Genomic DNA, 18240 nt, shown 5'->3' with positions numbered 1-18240 from the left:
AGGGACACTCAGGACTGGGCCCCCCTGGTCCCTTCTGGAATTTGTTTGCTCGCCCTGGTGGGCTGGGCGGGTGCCAGGGTTTCCGCTGGGTTCGGCCCCTCGAGGCGTTTCATCGGCAGCGGCTGTTCACTGGGAGGGCAGAGCCTTTCCTGCTCTTTCCCGTGGGTGTGGGCGCCCCTGCCCTCCCTGCCCTGTGTGCCCTGCCCACCCTGTGTCCCCCTGATCACCCTGTGCCACCCCCATGCACCCGGCACCCCACAGCCCTGCACCCCCCACCCTCTGCCCTCTTGCCTGCCTTCTGCTCCCCTGACCCCCCCCACACCCCCTGCCAAGGCTTTGCCCCTTCACTTTGGTGTCTCCCATTTTTGCCCTTGGGGTGACCGCCCATGAGGGCTGCTCTCAGGATCGCATCCTTTGGTATCTTTATTTTTGGCTTTTTGGGGTCACACCCGGCGATGCTCAGGGGTTACTCCTGACTCTGCACTCAGAAATTGCTCCTAGCGGTGCTCAGGGGACCATATGGGATGCTGGGAATTGAACCCAGGGTCTGCCATATGCAAGACAAACATCTTCCCCTCTGTACTATCGCTCCAGCCTCTCCTTTGGTATCTTTAGTCCTTCTTATGTCCTGTGGCCCACAGTGCTGTTCGCTGTTCTTCGTGGTAGTTTTCTGTCTCCATGATCCATCCCAGTAGCCACACCCAGCACCAGTGTACCCACTTCCTCCCCCAGGGCCTCCCCTCGACCCCCTCCTTCCCCAGGCCGTCCTCCCTGTAAACTCAGTGCTATCGTGTGGCCTTTGGCTCATGTTGGCCCCCTTGCTATGTGTCTTTAAGCGCCACAAGAGAGCATCATTCTGTGTCTGACTTCACTTGGCATATCCCGGTTCCATCCCTGTTACTGCAAAGCTCATGCTTCTGTCCTTTCTCAGAGCTGCGTAGTATTCCATTATGCATTCCACACATATGACTTCTTTTATATTTTATTTTTTATCTTTGTTTTTTGGAGGGGGCATACACTTGGCTGTGCCCAGGGTTTACTCTTGGCACTGCTGACTGGAGAAGGAGTCACTCCTGGCAGTTCCTCGGGGAACCATATGGGGTGCCCGGGATGGCCCCAGGGTTGGTCATGTGCAAGGCCAGTGCCTTCATTTGTTTGCCTCGGCTCCTTGATCTATTAGTCCATAGTTGGGCTCATGGGTTGTGTCTGTCTGGCCTTTACCCCAGCCATGCGCGGAGCACAGGTGTGCTGTATCCTTCGTAATGAATGTCCCTGTGTTGCAGGGTTGAGCCAAGGAGTGGAGCCATGGGTCCTCCCATCCTTTGGCTTCTGCTCTTCCTCCCAGAATCAGGTAGCGGAGTGTTACCCTTCCCAGCATCCTCCAGGGGTGGTCACTCTCATGATTTCAGTGTCTGACCATAACGTGGTGCGGGTGACATGGTCAATTCTGCAAGTCCAATGAGGCTCTGTTGGGCCGACAGGCATTTGACTTCCTATGGACCAAGACTCCGAGTCTTTCTGAGCCCACCAGAACCCCTGGGCACGGACAGGTTCTGTGTCGGGGAACAAGGCTGGGGGTGTAGAAGGTGCAGTTTCCTTCCAGATCTTTCAGCTGAGACGTGGCCTTTGAGCCCTCGGAGCCTCGGGACCCCCTTCTTCCTGATTCTGACCAGGGAGCCTGGGATTTCCGAGGGGCTCGTGCCCTGTGCGGGGAGGGACGCAGTGTCAGGATGTCCTGCGTTGGCCTTGGCCCCCGTCAGTCCTGCTGACACCCAGGGGTGGTCCGTCAGCGGGCAGTGTGTGCGGACCCTCTCCCTCTCTTAGCTCTCTATGCTGGTTCCCAGTCCCATGGATGGGGGCTGCACCCCAGACCCTCATCGACACAGTCAGGGGGAGTCGTGGGGTGGATTGGGGACTCCTCCCTGCTCTGTGCTCAGGGCTGCACTTCTCGGTGGTGCTCAGGTGGCACCGGGGATCAAATTGTGTGTGTGTGTGTGTGTGTGTGTGTGTGTGTAGGAGGTGTGTGCAAGGCTCTCTGCACCCTCTCGTGGACCGGGTACCCGGGGATATGCCACGTCCTGGTTCTTCGGCAGCCACTGCGGAGTGAGTGTGCCCGCCAGAGCCTCTGTTTCAAGTACCAACACTCTCACTCGGCACACACTCATCCCGTCCCTTTATTTTTATTTATTAATTTATTTATTTGCTTTTTGGGTCACACCCGACGATGCACAGGGGTTATTCCTGGCTCTGCACTCAGGAATTAGTCCTGGCGGTCCTCAGGGGCCCCTATGGGATGCTGGGGATCGAACCCAGGTCGGCCGCATGCAAGGCAAACGCCCTGCCCCGCTGTGCTGTCACTCCGACCCCACCCCATCTCTTCCGAGTGAGGACTGCGGGGGGTCGGGGTGTGGGGTGTGGGGCGCAGGTGTCAGCCCCCCCCCAAGGTACTGTAGGCTCTGTAGGAGAGCGATGGCCCCTCCATCCAGGGTGAGCTCTGCCGCCCTCCTTGCCGGCCCCACTGTTCTGCATTTCAGGAGTGGGCAGGTGCCTGGGTCCGAGCGGCTGGGCTGTCCCTCTCCTGCCTGCAGCGACGCCTTTTCCTGCCTGTTCATGCTGACTCCATGCTCCGGGCCAGCCCTTTATGCGTGAAGAGGAGTGTGAGGCCCAGCCAGCCGGCGGAATGGGGTGGGTTCACTCCACCCACCGCTGAGCTAGCCGGGCGCTTTCGAGTAAAGAGTTCCCAGCCCTGGGACCCGTCAGTCCCCAGGGCCTTTCTGCCCGCGTGGCACCATCCTCCTGCTGCCAAGATGCTGGGTGGGGAGCCCTGTCTCTCTGTCTCTCTGTCTCTCTGTCTCTGTGTCTGTTTCTCTGTCTCTCTTCTCTCTTGCTTTTCTCTCTCCCACCCTGTCTCTGTCTCTCTGTCTCTGTCTCGCTCTATCTCTGTCCCTCTCTGTCTCTGTTTCTGTCTGTCTCTTTCTCTTCTCTCTCCCTCTCTGTCTCTTTGTCTGTGTCTCTCTGTCTCTCTGTCTCTGTTTCTGACTGTCTCTTTGTCTTCCTCATTCTTTTCTCTCCCTCTCTCTCTTTCTCTCTGTCTCTCTGTCTCTCACTATCTCTGTCTCTGTCTCTCTCTGCCTCCGTCTCTTATTCTTCTCCCTTGCTCTTCTTTCTCCCCCTCTCTCTGTCCCTCTCTGTCTCTGTCTCTTTCTCTTCTCTCTTGCTCTTCTCTCTCCCTCTCTGTCTCTCGGTGTCTCTCTCTGTTTCTCGGTCTCTGTCTGTCTCTCACTATCTCTGTCTCTGTCTCTTTTTCTTCTCCCTTGCTCTTTCTCCCTCTCTCTCCCTCTGTCTCTGTCTCTGTTTTTGACTCTGTCTTTTCTCTTCTCCCTTGTTCTTTTCTCTCCCTCTCTTTCTCTCTCTGTCTCTGTCTCTTTTTTCTTCTCCCTCTCTCTCTCTCCCTCTCTCCCTCTCTCCCTCTCTCCCTCTCTCTTTGTCTCTCTCTCTCTGTCTCTTGTCCTGCTTTATTTCAGAGGAACAAGCTGTGGCTCTCAGGCCACGGCATTAACTCTGCATTAAAATACTCAGGGGCCAGAGGGATAAGACAGCGGGGGTGGGGGGCGTTTGCCTTGCATGCGGCAAATCAGGGTTCAATCCCTGACATCCCGCTTGGTCTCCCCAGCACCACCAGGAATGATTTCTGAGTGCAGAGCCAGGAGTCACCCCTGAGCATCACTGGGTGTGGCCTAAAAAGCCAAAACTTAAAAGGAAAACAACTAACTCAGTGTTGTTTTATTTTTTTAAGTTTTCGTCACGAGCACAATTGTTTTCCTCTGGTTAAAAAGTAAATTAAACTCCGGCTGGAGTAATAGTACTTGCCTGGTGCGTGGCTGACCCGGGTTCCATCCTCGTCTTCCCATATGGTCCCCTGAGCATCGCCAGGAATAAGCCCCGAGCACGATGGGGTATGGTCCCAAAGCAAAACAAGCAAAAAAAAGGAAGGAAATTAGACATCATTATATTATTCATGGAAACCCAGAATCGTTTCCTCGAAGAGCTCAATAAATATCTGTTCCCGGGATGAAGGGAGGCTTGCATGGGGTCATCATAGTGGACTCAGGTGACCCTTTGAATTTTGGGTTGGCTGCGTGGCCGCTTATGCGGCCTTGCGACATCTCCTTATATATAAAGTGACCAATGGGAAGTAAATCATCCAACGTTTCTCCCTGAACATCAGGCTTAACTCTTTTTCAAACCACAACACCCAATAGAAGAGAGAGAACAAAAGGGAATGCCCTGCCACAGAGGCAGGGTGGGATGAGGGGGATAGGGGGTGGGAGGGATGCTGGGATCCGTGGTGGGGGGAAATGGGCACTGGTGGAGGGATGGGTATTCAGAATAAATGGCTGGAGCCATAGCACAGTGGTAGGGCATTTGCCTTGCATGCAGCCAACATGGCCGACCCGAGTTCGATTCCTCCGCCCCTCTCGGAGAGCCCGGCAAGCTACCGAGAGTATCTCGCCTGCACGGCAGAGCCTGGCAAGCTCCCCGTGACGTACTCGATATGCCAAACATAGTAACAACAAGTCTCACAATGGAGACGTTACTGGGCCCGCTCGAGCAAATCGACGAACAACGGGAGGGCCTTTACCTCGAGCAAATAAAAATAAAAAAAATAAATTTTGGGACTGCTGAGCTGCATTCTAGGAGGTGCTTATCCATCGCTCCCGCTTTGTGCTCAGGGGTCTCTCCCTGCAGTGCTGTGGAGGTGCCGGGGATTGAGCCTGGGACGCCCCCATATGCCTCTCCTGTTTGGCTCCCTCCGGCCCGAGTGTCCCACCCTTTAATACATTTTTGTTCCATCAAATGCCATAGTTCTGCCCACACATCTGTCGCCACCACGTGTCCTTCGGATCTGTTCATAAAATAAACTTATCCCGAGTGAAATAGAAACGCTGCCGGGCCTTGGTCAAGTGGGGTGCAAAGGAGACTGGAGTGATAGCACAGCGGGGAGGGCGTTTGCCTTGCATGCGGCTGGCTCAGTGCTCAGGGAGCACTCCTGGTAGACTCCGGTGGGATGACCGGGGATCCAACCTGGTTCGGACCACGTGGAGAACAAGCACCCTACTGCCTGCACTGTCGCTCTGGCCCCACACAGTCAACTTTTCTTAGAGTACTTTTTAAATTTCTAGGTTTGGGGCCACCCCGAACAGCGCTCAGCGCCTGTCCTGGCTCTGTGCGCAGGTGCGCCCCCTGGTGGTGCTCAGGGGGACGGTCTGTGGGGTTAGAATCGGGATCCATACTTGCAAGGCAAGGGCCTTAAAGCCTGGGCTGCCTTTCAGGGTGTGACAGCCTGTTTGAAATAAAAACTTAGTTAAGACATTAAGTTTTTATACTTATTGTCTGAAAACATTTCCTTAAGGACAGGCTTTTTCTGTTTTTTCCCCCTGTCGTGGGCAATATGCACATACTATGAAGCAGCGGGTTGGTTGGTTTGTTTGTTTGAGTTTTGGTTTTTGGATCTGCAGCTGGCAATGCTCAGGCCCTGCTCCTGGCTCTGTGCTCAGGGATCTTTCTGGTACAAGTCAGGGTGCTGTGTGTGGAGCCAGGGATGGGTCTGGGGTCAGCGGCGTGCACAGGAAGCCGTAACCCCTGGAACAGCTGTGTAGCCCTGAGACACACGGGTTTCTCCCCAAGCGCACATTTCTGTGGCATTTAACACCCTCACCTTTAGGGGGCTGGAGTGATAGCACAGCGGGTAGGGTGTTTGCCTTGCACACGGCTGACCCGGGTTCGGTCCCGGCATCCCATATGGTCCCCTGAGCACTGCCAGGAGTAATTCCTGAGTGCAAAGCCAGGAGTAACCCCTGAGTATTGCTGGGTGTGACCCAAAAAGGAAAAAAATATATACCCTCATCTTGGTTTAGGATCGCCGGTGTCTTTTGTCTCCAGAATGTTTTTGTCATCCAGCCTAAGTGCTGGCCACCATAGTGAGTGCCCGGGGCTGGAGCGATAGCACAGCGGGTAGGGTGTTTGCCTTGCACACGCGGCTGACCCAGGTTCGGTTCCCAGCATCCTGTATGGTCCCCTGAGCACCGCCAGGAGTGATTCCTGGGTGCAGAGCCAGGATTAACCCCAAAGCATCACTGGGTGTGACCCAAAAAGGAAAAAAAAAAAGAAAAAATGAGTGCCCTCTGTTGACTTCATATGACTGTGGTGACTCTGGGAACCTACCACGAAGGGTTTCACCCCATTTTCCTGAGGTGGGAGGTATTTCGCTAGAGGCTTATTTCACTAGATGTGATGTCTTCGAGAGTCATCCTTCTAGTTGCTTACGTCAGAAATACCTTTCCTTTGCAAGGCTGACCTGTGTTTTAGTGTATGCACACTCAGTACTTCAGTTTTCTTTTCTTTTTGGTGTGTGTATGGGGGTGGGGCGGGCTTCCTCCTGACTCTTGCTCAGGGGTCCCCTCTGGAGAAGCTGGGGCAACCATATGTGTCTTGCTGGGGGTCAGACCCGAGTGAACCGTGGGCATGGTGAACGTCCTACCATCTCCCACCTCTGCAGAGTGGTGGCTTTGGCCAGACCCCTGGGGTCGCCTCCACTTTTGGCTTTGGTGTGTACACTTGGGAGCTCTCTGTCTACCTTCTTGCGAGCTCGCTGTTGTCGTCCATGTGGGCTGTGGGGTTTTACACTTCCATCCGCAAGGACCAGGGGCGTCTCTATAGTCGCATAAACAGCTGTTGCTTGCTCTTCTTTCTTTTCTTTTTTCTTTCTTTCTCTCTCTTTCTCTCTCTTTCTTTCTTTCTTTCTTTCTTTCTTCTCTCTTTCTTTCTCTCTCTCTTTCTTTCTTTCTTGTTGCATAAACAGCTGTTGCCTTCCTCCCTCCCTCCCTCCCTCCCTCCCTCCCTTCCTTCCTTCCTTCCTTCCTTCCTTCCTTCCTCTCTCTCTCTCTTTCTTTCTTTCTTGTCGCATAAACAGCTGTTGCCTTCCTCCCTCCCTCCCTCCCTCCCTCCCTTCCTTCCTTCCTTTCCTTTTTAAATTAAAAATATTTTGGGGCTTGATCTATAGCACAGCGGGTAGGGTAGGGTGTTTGCCTTGCACACGGCTGACCTGGGTTCGATTCCTAGCATCCCATATAGTCCCCTGAGCACCGCCAGGAGTAATTCCTGAGTGTGGAATCAGGAGTAACCCCTGAGCATCGCTGGGTGTGCCCCCTCCCCCAAAAAAAGCAAAAAAAAAAATTAAAAATATTTTATAACAGCTACCCTAGCCGATGTGAGATGGTATCTCAGTGTGTTCTGGACTCCTCTCTCTCTCTCTCTCTCTCTCTCTCTCTCTCTCTCTCTCTCTCTCTCTCTCTCCTACACACACACACACACACACACACACACACACACACACACACGCAGGGCAAGTAAGTGCCTTACCTCCTATATTGCCGGTTCTTCCTACACTGCCCATTCTCTTCTAATAACCACCTTTCACTTGAAAAAGGTCTCGTGTCTAAGGACTCAGGGAGCTTGGGGCGTTAATAAACGTTAGGAGAATTTTGGGTCCAGAATGGAACATCTCAGACCAGAAACATGCAGATTAACTCCCCGATCCTTCCTCCCACCTCAGTCTTTTCCTCATCTCCTGTGCTTTTCTGGGGTCCGTCCTGTCTTCCCTGGGGATGTCACATTTGGGATGAAATGGGTTGTGTTATTGGACTGAGATGCATTTTATTCTGCAGTCTCCTGGGTAATGCCCACGGGGAGAGCACATAGTGCTGAGTGGCAGGGTTCCTGATGGAAGTCTGGAAGAATGGGAGCTAACAGAGACCCGGAGGTTGGGGGTGGGGTGATGGCCAGCCTTAGGGGAAGCCGCGTCTCTGCGGTCTAAGAGACCGTTGGCAGTAGACGTGGGTCATGGAGGCGAAGACATTTTCTGGCTTCAACACAATCCTATCAGCTAAGCCAAGACTTCATTTGACCCTGCCCTGTGGTTTTTGTTTGCTTGGGTTTTGGTTTGGAGGCCATACCCGGAGGTGCTTGGGGCTGACTCCTCGCTCTGTGCTCAGGGTCACTCCTAGTGGGGCCGGAGGACTCAGCTGCCCACAAGGCAGGTGCCTTGCCCGCTGTCCCGTCTCTTCGGCCCTGGTCTTCCCTAGTCTTTTCATCAATGTGTGGCTACTTGCATGTCTGTATATGTGTATGTGTCATCAAAATTATTTCTTTTTTTTTAATTGATTCACCATGAGGTACAGTAACAAAGCTTTCATGTTTAAGTATCAATCATACAGTCATCCAATACCCATCCCTTCACCAGTGCACATTATCCACCACCAAAATTATCCCCCGCCACCCCCATTCCACACCTCCCCCTGCCTGTGTGGCAGACAATTCGCACAATACTCTCTTTCTCTACTTTAGTTACCTTTGGTATTTCGAGCCCAGTCCCACCACCACTCATGCCTGCCGAGAAGGCAACGCTAGACAATGTGTTTTGTGTTGCTTGCTGTGGATACAATATAATGTCGCACGCACGGTCGCTCTAGGAATTCTAAAGTTTTCATAATTCGAGTCTGAAGAGGTCACTGTAGCAACTTGCTCGGGTCTGAGGTTTGTCTGTGTGTCTCTGGACAGCTGGCTTTTTGAGAGCTTAAGGAGACGGTGGCTGGATGTGACGTCATCGCGGAGTCCCATTGGGGTGGGGGGGGGCGGGGGGAAAAAGAAGGGCCCACTCCTCGGCCCTGTCCCGTGAGGCCTGGCATCTGCCGCCACTGCCACTTGTACCTGGAGCTTGTTCTAGAAAATGGGGCTCCTGGAGGGCGGGCAGAGGGAGGCACCTGCCCCTGTCTGGAGGAGACAAGTGGAAACGGCCTATTGCAAAGGCCAGGGCCATCTCTGCGGCAAGTTGCTCGGGTCCAAGGTTTGTTTGTGTGTCCTCAAAATTATTCCTTGGGACTGGAGAGATGGTGGAGGAGTGAAGGACTCACACGTTGCTCACAGCTGGTTTCCCCAGCACCCCGTGCGGTCCCCTGAGCACCACCAGGGCTGATCTCTGAGTGCAGGGTCAGAAGTGAGCAATGAGCACTGTGAGTGGAGTCTAAAACCCAGAATACATACGAACACACACACACACACACTCCACACTCTTCGCCCTTCCTTTCCTTAGGAGTGATATTATCATGGTGACGTCTGGGGGTCCCACAGAGCCTCTGCCACCCACCTCAGCTTGCGTTTGCATGTTCCCCCCTGCCGTGCTCCTCGGGGGTTTGTCGTGCCTGTGATGTGCTCCTGGGGATCCCACTCACCCGTGCTGTGGTGCTCCCCGGAGCTGACGCACCTTCTCTGTTGCCGGGCTGGCTGGGATCACCGGGCTTTGTTTGGGGTGCTGGGAGTGTCACATGGGGCGGGGCGGGGGGTCCCAGGTAGGCTGGGCTGCTTGGGTCATGCGAGTCGGCGTCTGGGCTGTGGAGGATTTGGATGTGTGGCCCAGCGCTTGTGTGTAACAGTTCTTAGATGCTGTTACTTGGCCAGGCCCACAGGCATGCTTGGGGGATGGGAGAGGGACGGCTCCAAAATCCAGTTCAGGATTCTGCGTTGGGTCCCCCTCGCCTCTTTCTCCAGTCTGTCACCGTTTGGGAGGTGTTACTTTTTCCTTCTTTCTCTGATGACTTTGGCTGGCTTCCTTCCTTCCTTCCTTCCTTCCTTCCTTCCTTCCTTCCTTCCTTCCTTCCTTTCTTTCTTTTTTTTCTTTTTTTCCTTTTTGGGTCACACCCGGCAATGCACAGGGCTTACTCCTGATTCATGCACTCAGGAATCACTCCTGGCAGTGCTCAGGGAACCATATAGGATGCTGGGAATCGAACCTGGGTTGGCCGCATGCAAGGCAAATGCTCTACCTACTGTGTTATTGCACCAGCCTTTCTTTCTTTCTTTCTTTCTTTCTTTCTTTCTTTCTTTCTTTCTTTCTTCCTTCCTTTCTCTCTCTCTTTTCCTTCCTTCCTTCCTTCCTTCCTTTCTCTCTCTCTTTTCCTTCCTTCCTTCCTTCCTTCCTTCCTTCCTTCCTTCCTTCCTTCCTTCCTTTTTTTCTTTCTTTCGTAATGAGTAGGAATTTTCCAGGCTATTCCTCTTCGAGTTTGCTGTTGTCTTAGATTGATCAGGGGTTGGGGCAGAATATCATCATGGTACGAGCAGGTGCTTTCGCTCAGTAGTGGACAGTTGTAGTGCCTCCGGACTGCTGGTACTGTTGACCTCCAGTACCTGGCTAAAGTGTGTTGGCAGTGGCTTCCACTTTATTTTATTTTTTTTTTGGCATTTTTTTTTTTGGCTGGGGCGGGGCCGGGGGAGTCACACCTGGTGATCCTCAGAGGTTACTACTGGCTCCGCACTCAGAAATCACTCCTGGCGGTGCTTGGGGGACCATATTGGATGCCAGCGATTGAACCCAGGTCAGTTGCGTGCCAGGCAAATGCCCTCCCCGCTGTGCTATGGCTCCGGCCCCAAAACTTCTACTTTAGAGTTAACTGAACTTCTGTTTTTTTTGTTTTTACTTTTTGCTTTCTATTGACTAGAAATAAATCAAGTCCAGCCCACAGTCACATGGAGAAGATTTGGCTCCACCTTCTGGAGGGAGAAATGATCATTAATTTGGGGCTGTCTGAAGGCAGAACCTTCTGGGCATCGTTGCTGTAGGTGAGGCGTTGAAATTTGTGTTTCTCCGTCAGGTTTCTCTCCTGCCACTTCACTGTGCGTTTATCAAGGCTGTTTTGTGAGCTCCGTGATGCTCTGAAGGTGGGTTCCTGTCTTCACTGGGTTGCCTGCGTTGGCTCACTACATTTCTTTCATCTGGAAGACTTTCCCTTCTTTGTTTTAAGTTATTAGTTACTATTGATACGAATACGTGATGTTTTCATTTTATTTATTTATTTTTTTGGGGGGAGGGGGTTCATACTTGGTGATGCTCAGGGCTTACTCCGGGCTCTGCACTCAGGAATTACTCCTGGCTGGGATGCCGGGGATTGAACCCAGGTCAGCCGCGTGCAAGGCAATACATCCTCCCTGCTGTACTATTGCTTCTGTCCCCAGGATACATGATGATCTTACCTTTTTGTCTATGACCATTTGCTCCGATTGCCCTGTGTTGGGCGATCGAGAGTTTTCAAGCCGGCCCCTGTCCTTCCAGTGTTCTGGAAGTTGAAGATCCACTGGTTCATCTCCAGGATTTCTGTTCTCTGTCTGTAGCCAGCGGTTTTTCTGGAGAGCCCCTGGGTCCTTTTCCAATGGCATTTAGGAACCAAATTCAGGTTCTGACTGTGCTCAGTGCTGCAGGGATGCGGCTTCTTCTGGTGGTGAGCAGAGCTATGGAATGCCTGTGTATGCATCCGTGTGTATCAAGTCTGGTTCCCCTGTGCGTCTGTTTGATCTGGACAAATGAGTTCATTAATTTTGGGCATGGGCCGGAGCGATAGCACCGCGGGTAGGGCGTTTGCCTTGCACACGGCCGACATAGCCGATCGGAGTTTGATTCCTCCGCCCCCCTTGGAGAGCCTGGCAAGCTACCAAGAGTACCTTGCCCGCACAGCAAAGCCTGGCAAGCTACCCGTGATGTATTGGATATGCCAAACACAGTAACAAGTCTCACAATGTTACTGGGCCCGCTTGAGCAAATTGATGAACAAACGGGAGGACAGTGACAGTGACAATTTTGGGCATGAGCCCACATCCGGCAGTGCTCAGGGCTTACTCCTGACAGTGCTCAGGGGGACCATGGCGTGTCAGGGATGGAACCTGGGTGGCCCATGTGCAAGGCAAGTGCCCTGCCCGCTGTGCTCTCTCTCCCCAGTCCTCTGCTCCTGCTGGTTTCTAGAATCTATGCACATACCTGTGTGTTTGTTCTGTTTCCCTGTTGATTTGTTAGTTAGCATCTGGGGGGAGGATTCTAGCTCCCTCCCGCCCTACCTCTCGTGGATTCTTTCTCCGACAGTGACAATCTTGGCGCCCGTTGTCTTTGATTTGTTCGGTCCCAGAATAGATGCGAAGTGATTTCAGGGTTTCCAGCTGGTGCCCTGGGAACAACACGTGTATTCCGCAGAGGACCATGTCAGGTCCATTTGTGTGCACCCTGAGCTCCTTAGATGTGCTCAGAGCACGGGCTTCCGGAGTTTGGGGAACCCCTCTCCTCCCCGAATATCGCTGCCAGGTGGTTTCAGTAGCAGGCGGTGCAGTTCTGCGAGTTTTGGCAAATGCAGAGTCCTGTGGCTGCCACCTGGCCGTATGCTACAGCCCCACCGCCCCCTCGGGGACCCTCCCCCAGGATCCTGCTAATTGCATGATGAGTACTACCTAACCTTTTCCTTTCAGTTTGGCTCCTTCACGGTTGCAGAATGTGTGGGACTTTCATCCTGCTTCTTGCGGGGAGACTCAGTCACTGGTTCATTTTTATTACTTGCAGAGTAAAATTCTGCTGTATGAGCGTACCCCTGATTAATAGTGGATCATTGAAGGATATTTTGGTGGTTTCCAATTTTGGGAGATTGTGAATAAAGGCCGCAGTGCAGGTTTTGGGGGGAACATGCAGGTTTGGGTTTTGTTTTGTTTGGGGGCACACTCAGTGCTGCTTAAGGCTTACTCCTGTGGGTCTTTGCTCAGAAGACATCCCTGGGATAGTGGCTCCCTGGACCCGTTGCAGTACTAGGGATTGAATTGGGGTGATAGCCTTCCTTCTTCTGTCTCTCTGCCCCCCCACCAAGAATTTAATTTTTAGAAAATTTTTGGGTCCTACCTGGCAATACACAGGGGTTACTCTTGGCTCTGTGCTCAGGAATTACCCCTGGCGGTGCTCAGGGAACCATATGGGATGCTGGGATTCGAACCCGGGTCGGCTGTTTGCAAGGTTCAAGGCAAACACCCTCCCTTTTGTGCTATCACTCCAGCCCCAAGAATTTAAGTTTTACATCACTTTGGTAGAGAACCAGGAATGGGCTTGCTTGTATGGTAGACTCACATTCAGTTCATTCCCTCAACTGTCATTGGCAAGCTACTGAGAGTATCCTGCCCACATGGACAGAGCCTGGCAAGCTCCCCGTGGCGTATTCGATATGCCAAAAAAAGTAACTAGAACAGGTCTCATTTCCCTGACCCCGAAAGAGCCTCTAGTCATTGGAAAAGACAAGTAAGGAGAGGCTGCTAAAACATCAGGGCTGGGATGAATAGAGGCGAATGGTACCTGCTCAAGTAAATCAATGAACAACGGGATGACAGTGATCCAGTGATCCAGTGATTCCTCAAGTGACCTTGTCATTTTTCATCAGCAGCTGTTTCTCCACATCCTCATCAGCTTTTGGTTTTATTCGTTTCTTTGCTTTTAAAAGTCCTTCCCTTCAGGGTCAGGTGAATGAGACCAGTTGTAGTCAAGCTCATTGAGGTTTCTCGGGAGTTCAAGATGCCGCTCTGCTTAACGTTCATTGATTTAAAGAAGGCCTTTGATTCTGTTGAGACGGAAGCGGTCATTGAAGCCCTAGCCAATCAGGGCATTCAAGCCCAATACATCAGGATCCTCCGTGAGCTGTATTGCGGACTCACTACCAGGATCTCACCATTCTACAAAGAAGTGATCGTTGATGTCAAGAGAGGGGTGCGGCAGGGTGATACCATTTCACCAAAACTCTTCAGTGCCACCCTCGAGAACATCATGCGACGACTGGAATGGGAAGGAATGGGAGTGAAGATAGATGGTCGGGAACTACACCACCTCCGCTTTGCTGATGACATTGTTTTAATAACACCAAACATCAGCCAAGCGGCACAAATGCTGGCCGACTTTGACCGTGAGTGTGGAAAGGTAGGACTACAGCTGAATCTTACGAAGACAATGTTTATGAGAAACAGCCTTGTTCCTGACGCCCCATTCGCTCTCAATGGAACGACCATCTCCGAATGCAACAGCTATGTGTACCTAGGTCGAGAGGTCAACATGACAAATGACCTGGCACCCGAGCTGCGCAGGAGGAAGAGAGCGGCTTGGAACGCCTTCAAGAACGTCGAAGAAATAGCTAAGAGGACGAAGAACCTCCGGCTCCGGGCACATCTCTTTGATTCCACTGTTCTTCCTGCATTAACATATGCCTTAGAGACCTGGGCCCTACGCAAACAAGATGAGAACGCTATTCAGGTCTCCCAAAGAAGAATAGAAAGAGCTATGCTTGGAATATCACGTCTCACTCAAATGAGAGAAAGAATCCGGAGTTCTGACATCCGTCGACGATCGAGGATCAGGGACGCTGTCTCATTTGCCAAGGTGTCGAAAATCAGATGGGCTGGTCACGTAATGAGATTTAAAGACGACCGCTGGACTAGAGCTGTTACCGACTGGATTCCACGGGATGTCAAAAGACCGTGTGGCCGCCCACCTACCAGATGGTCAGACTTCTTCCTGAAGATCATGAACGATCGGTTTGAGGCTCTTCATGTTCCCGGAGCGAACAGATGCCATTGGGCTACACTAGCACGCGACAGGGACAAATGGAGACATTACTGGCGCCCGCTCGAGCAAATCGACGACTAACGGGAAGTTAAGTGATTTTAAGTGATTAAAAGTCCTTCCCAGGGCTTGGGAGAGATAGTCCAGAGGGTAGGGCACTCCCCCTGCAAGTGGTTCAGTTATGATGCCCCGAGCATCACCTGAAGTCAGTCCTGAGCACAGAGCCAGGTGTGGCTCAATGCCTAGCCTTCGACCCCCGCCTCCCCCCAATTAAACCATTCTTACAGTGAATAGCCATGTCTCATTGTAATTTTATTTTTATTTTTATTTCTCTTTTGGGGTCACACCTGGCAATGCACAGGGGTTACTCCTGGCCCATGCACTCAGGAATTACTCCTGGCAGTGCTCAGGGAACCATATGGGATGCTGGGAATCGAACCCGGGTTGGCCACATGCAAGGCAAACGCCCTCCCTGTTGTGCTATTGCTCCAGCCCCTCTCATTGTAATTTTAATCTGTATTTCCCGAATGCTTCTTAGCGTCCCCATATCTTCCATTACAAAGTAGCTGTTTGGCTTCTTTTACCCCTTTGAGAAAAAGTTGTTTGTTTTCTTTTTGAGGCTTGACAATTTTAAATACGTATTCCGGATACAAACCCTTTATTGGAGATGTGATTTGCCAATATTTGCTCCCCGTGACTTGTAACATTTTTTTTTTTTCAAAGAAAATAGCTGGTTCAGATTTAGTGGTGAGGCAGCTAATTAAATAAAAGGCGGCGTGATTCAAAACTCCGCCACACAGTCACGGGAGCTGTGCCTTGGTGGTAAATGATACTTTAAACGCCTTGTTTTCCACAATCAGCTAAAAGCAAAAGTCATGTTTTAGCAATTAATCATGTTGCGGCTGACCTTATTTCCTCTTGTTCATGCAAATCCAGGCCCTTTGGGGTGTGGGACGGGGGAGGGGGAGGGAGGGAGGAGGAGGTGAAGGGGGGGGGGGAGAGAGAGAGAGAGAGAGAGAGAGAGAGAGAGAGAGAGAGAGAGAGAGATCGAGTGCACAAAAAAGAAACCATTTCCCTGAGTCAGAAAGAGAGGGATAGACATAGAAAGATTGCATTCATCTGGGGAACATAAAGTAACAAAATGGGAGACTAACACCCAGGAGTGGCCGAGATTAGTACCAGGAATTTTGCTCCATGGCTTGGAGGCCAGCCACACGTGCTAGGGGAAAAGGAAGCTCAGATAGAGAAGGGAGCACCAAATAAAGGGTGTTGGGAGGATCCTCCCAGGATGGGAGAAGCATGCTGAAAGTAGACTATAGACCAAACATGATTGCCACTCAATGCCTCTCTTGCAAACCGCAGCACCCAAAAGGAGAAAGAGAGAACAAAAGGGAATGCCCTGCCACAGAGGCAGGGTGGGATGGGGGGCTGGGGGCTGGGAGGGATACTGGGATCAGTGGTGGTGGAAAATAGGCACTGGTGGAGAGAGGGGTACTCGATCATTGTATAATTGAAACCCAAGCACAAAAATTTGTAAGTCTACAACTGTACCTCATGGTGTTTCACTAATTAAAAAAAAAAAACTTAAAAAAAATCATTTCCTGTAATATATTCCGGCCTGGATGATGGGTCTGTGGTACATATACAGACGTAAAATAATTATGAAACGTGCTGTTGTGATTTCTGCTTTATTCCCTGCGTATTATGCTCAGAGGGAAAGATAACAGTGTCTGAGTGGCCTTGGATGAAAGTCAGCCGTGGAAGGAGGCTCGGGTGACTGTGGACGGCCAGGCTCATCTGATCCCACACTCACTTCTGGGAAGCCCTCAGGGGTGCTCCCTAGTGTGCAGCCATGGCTTTATAAGCGGCTTCCCTCATGTGCTCAAGACCTGCTGTTGGTGGGAATGTGGGAGTCGCTGGGAGGGTTGGACTGGGCTGCGGATCTGCAGAACTTTTTCTTTTTCAGAGCAAACCCTGAAACTTGTGCGCTTAACAGTCACAGCTGTGGGGCACGGACACCCACTCGCAGCTCCTAGAAGCTCATAAACACTGCTGCAATCTCTCTCTCTCTCTCTCTCTCTCTCTCTCTCTCTTTCCCCTTTCTCTCTACCCCCACTCCTGGCCCAGACCTTCATTGTGAATGTTTGCCTTGTGCACAGGTGCACAGCTGGCCTGGCCGAGCTGGGTTCGATTCCTCCGCCCCTCTCGGAGAGCCCGGCAAGCTACCGAGAGTATCTCGCCTGCACGGCAAAGCCTGGCAAGCTACCGGTGACATATTCAATATGCCAAACACAGTAACAACAAATCTTACGATGGAGATGTTACTTGGCCCGCTCGAGCAAATCCATGAATAACGGGAGGACCGTGACCCCGTTGTGCTGGAAATTGGATATTTGACTTCCTAAGACTTTGGGTTTGGCTGAGCTGGCAGGCAGGGTTGGGAGTGGCTCCCTCCGGTCCTCCCTTTTATTCCTGTGGCTAGTTTGTCCCTGAGTTTCTCAATGGAAGCAAAATGCTTTTGAGTAATTGGCAGTGGAAGCTCCCTGGCAGGGCTGAGTCCCGATAATCAGGGTGTAACCAGTACCCAGCCCCATCCCGAAGGCGGCCTCAACATTGGAGTCAGGCTGTATTCCCAGCTCGTACCCTGGTGCATGTCACGTGCTTCCGGTCCCAGTGGCTGTCTCCCCCCCCAATCCCCTCCATTCCCAGTCATTTCCGAATCGAAGTTGTAGATCATCCTCCCAAAGCGACAGGTACGAACACGCCTGTGCTTCCTCTGGAAACGTGCCAGGCCCCTCCTGAAGACCACTCAGGGGAAGGCACACTGGTTCGCTTTTGTTTGGTGTTCGATCATCTGGACTCTTCGATTTGGTCCTGGGGTGGGGGTGGGGAGGAGACGATTGATGGATGGACTGAGTAGACGGCAGCGAGAAAGAAAGTCAGCCAGCACCTGGGAAAACAAGACTGAGCTAAACCTCTGGTCACAACCACTGCAGATCGTCTGGAATTCAGTGCCCTCCCCCCACCACCCACCCCCTAATCCTTTCTGTTTTGCCTGCACAGAGTTTGTGTTGAATACGTTTGCCACAGTTTATGTTCACTTATCAACCAGTGCCCTGGTTCACTGTATGTTGGTCTCAAGGAAGTATACACTGTCACTGTCACTGTCCTCCCGTTGATCGTCGATTTGCTCGAGCGGGCCCAGTAACGTCTCCATTTTGAGACTTGTTGTTACTGTGTTTGGCATATTGAATATGTCACGGGTGGCTTGCCAGGCTTTGCCGTGTGGGCGAGATACTCTCGATAGCTTTCTCGGCTCTCCGAGAGGGGTGGAGGAATTGAACCCGGCTCAGCCAGACTGGCTGCGGGCAAGGCAAACGCCCTACTGCTGTGCTATCGCTCCAGCCCACCAAGGAAGTGTAAGTTGGTTATCCCACACACACTGCTGAGGTGGCCTGAGTGCCTTTTTGAAGGGTGTCTAATTTTTTTGTTTTAAAGAAGAATCTTATATAAAGATAGGTTTCTATACTAAGTTTAGAAAAAGACTTTTGGGGCGGGAGTGATAGCACGGTGGGTAGGGCATTTGCCTTCCATGCAGCCGACCTGGGTTCGATTCCCAGCATCCCATATGGTCCCCCAAGCACCACCAGGAGTGATTCCTGAGTGCAGAGCCAGGAATAAATCCTGAGCATCACCGGGTATGACCCAGAAAAGCAAAAAAAAAAAGACTTTCAATGACGTGTCCACTGAGAAAGCCCCCTCACTTCTCCGGGGTGGGA

Source organism: Sorex fumeus, unplaced genomic scaffold (genome assembly GCF_029834395.1).
Source record: "Sorex fumeus unplaced genomic scaffold, SorFum_2.1 ptg000061l, whole genome shotgun sequence".
NCBI classification, from domain to species: Eukaryota; Metazoa; Chordata; class Mammalia; order Eulipotyphla; family Soricidae; genus Sorex; species Sorex fumeus.
This window is presented reverse-complemented; position numbering follows the sequence as displayed.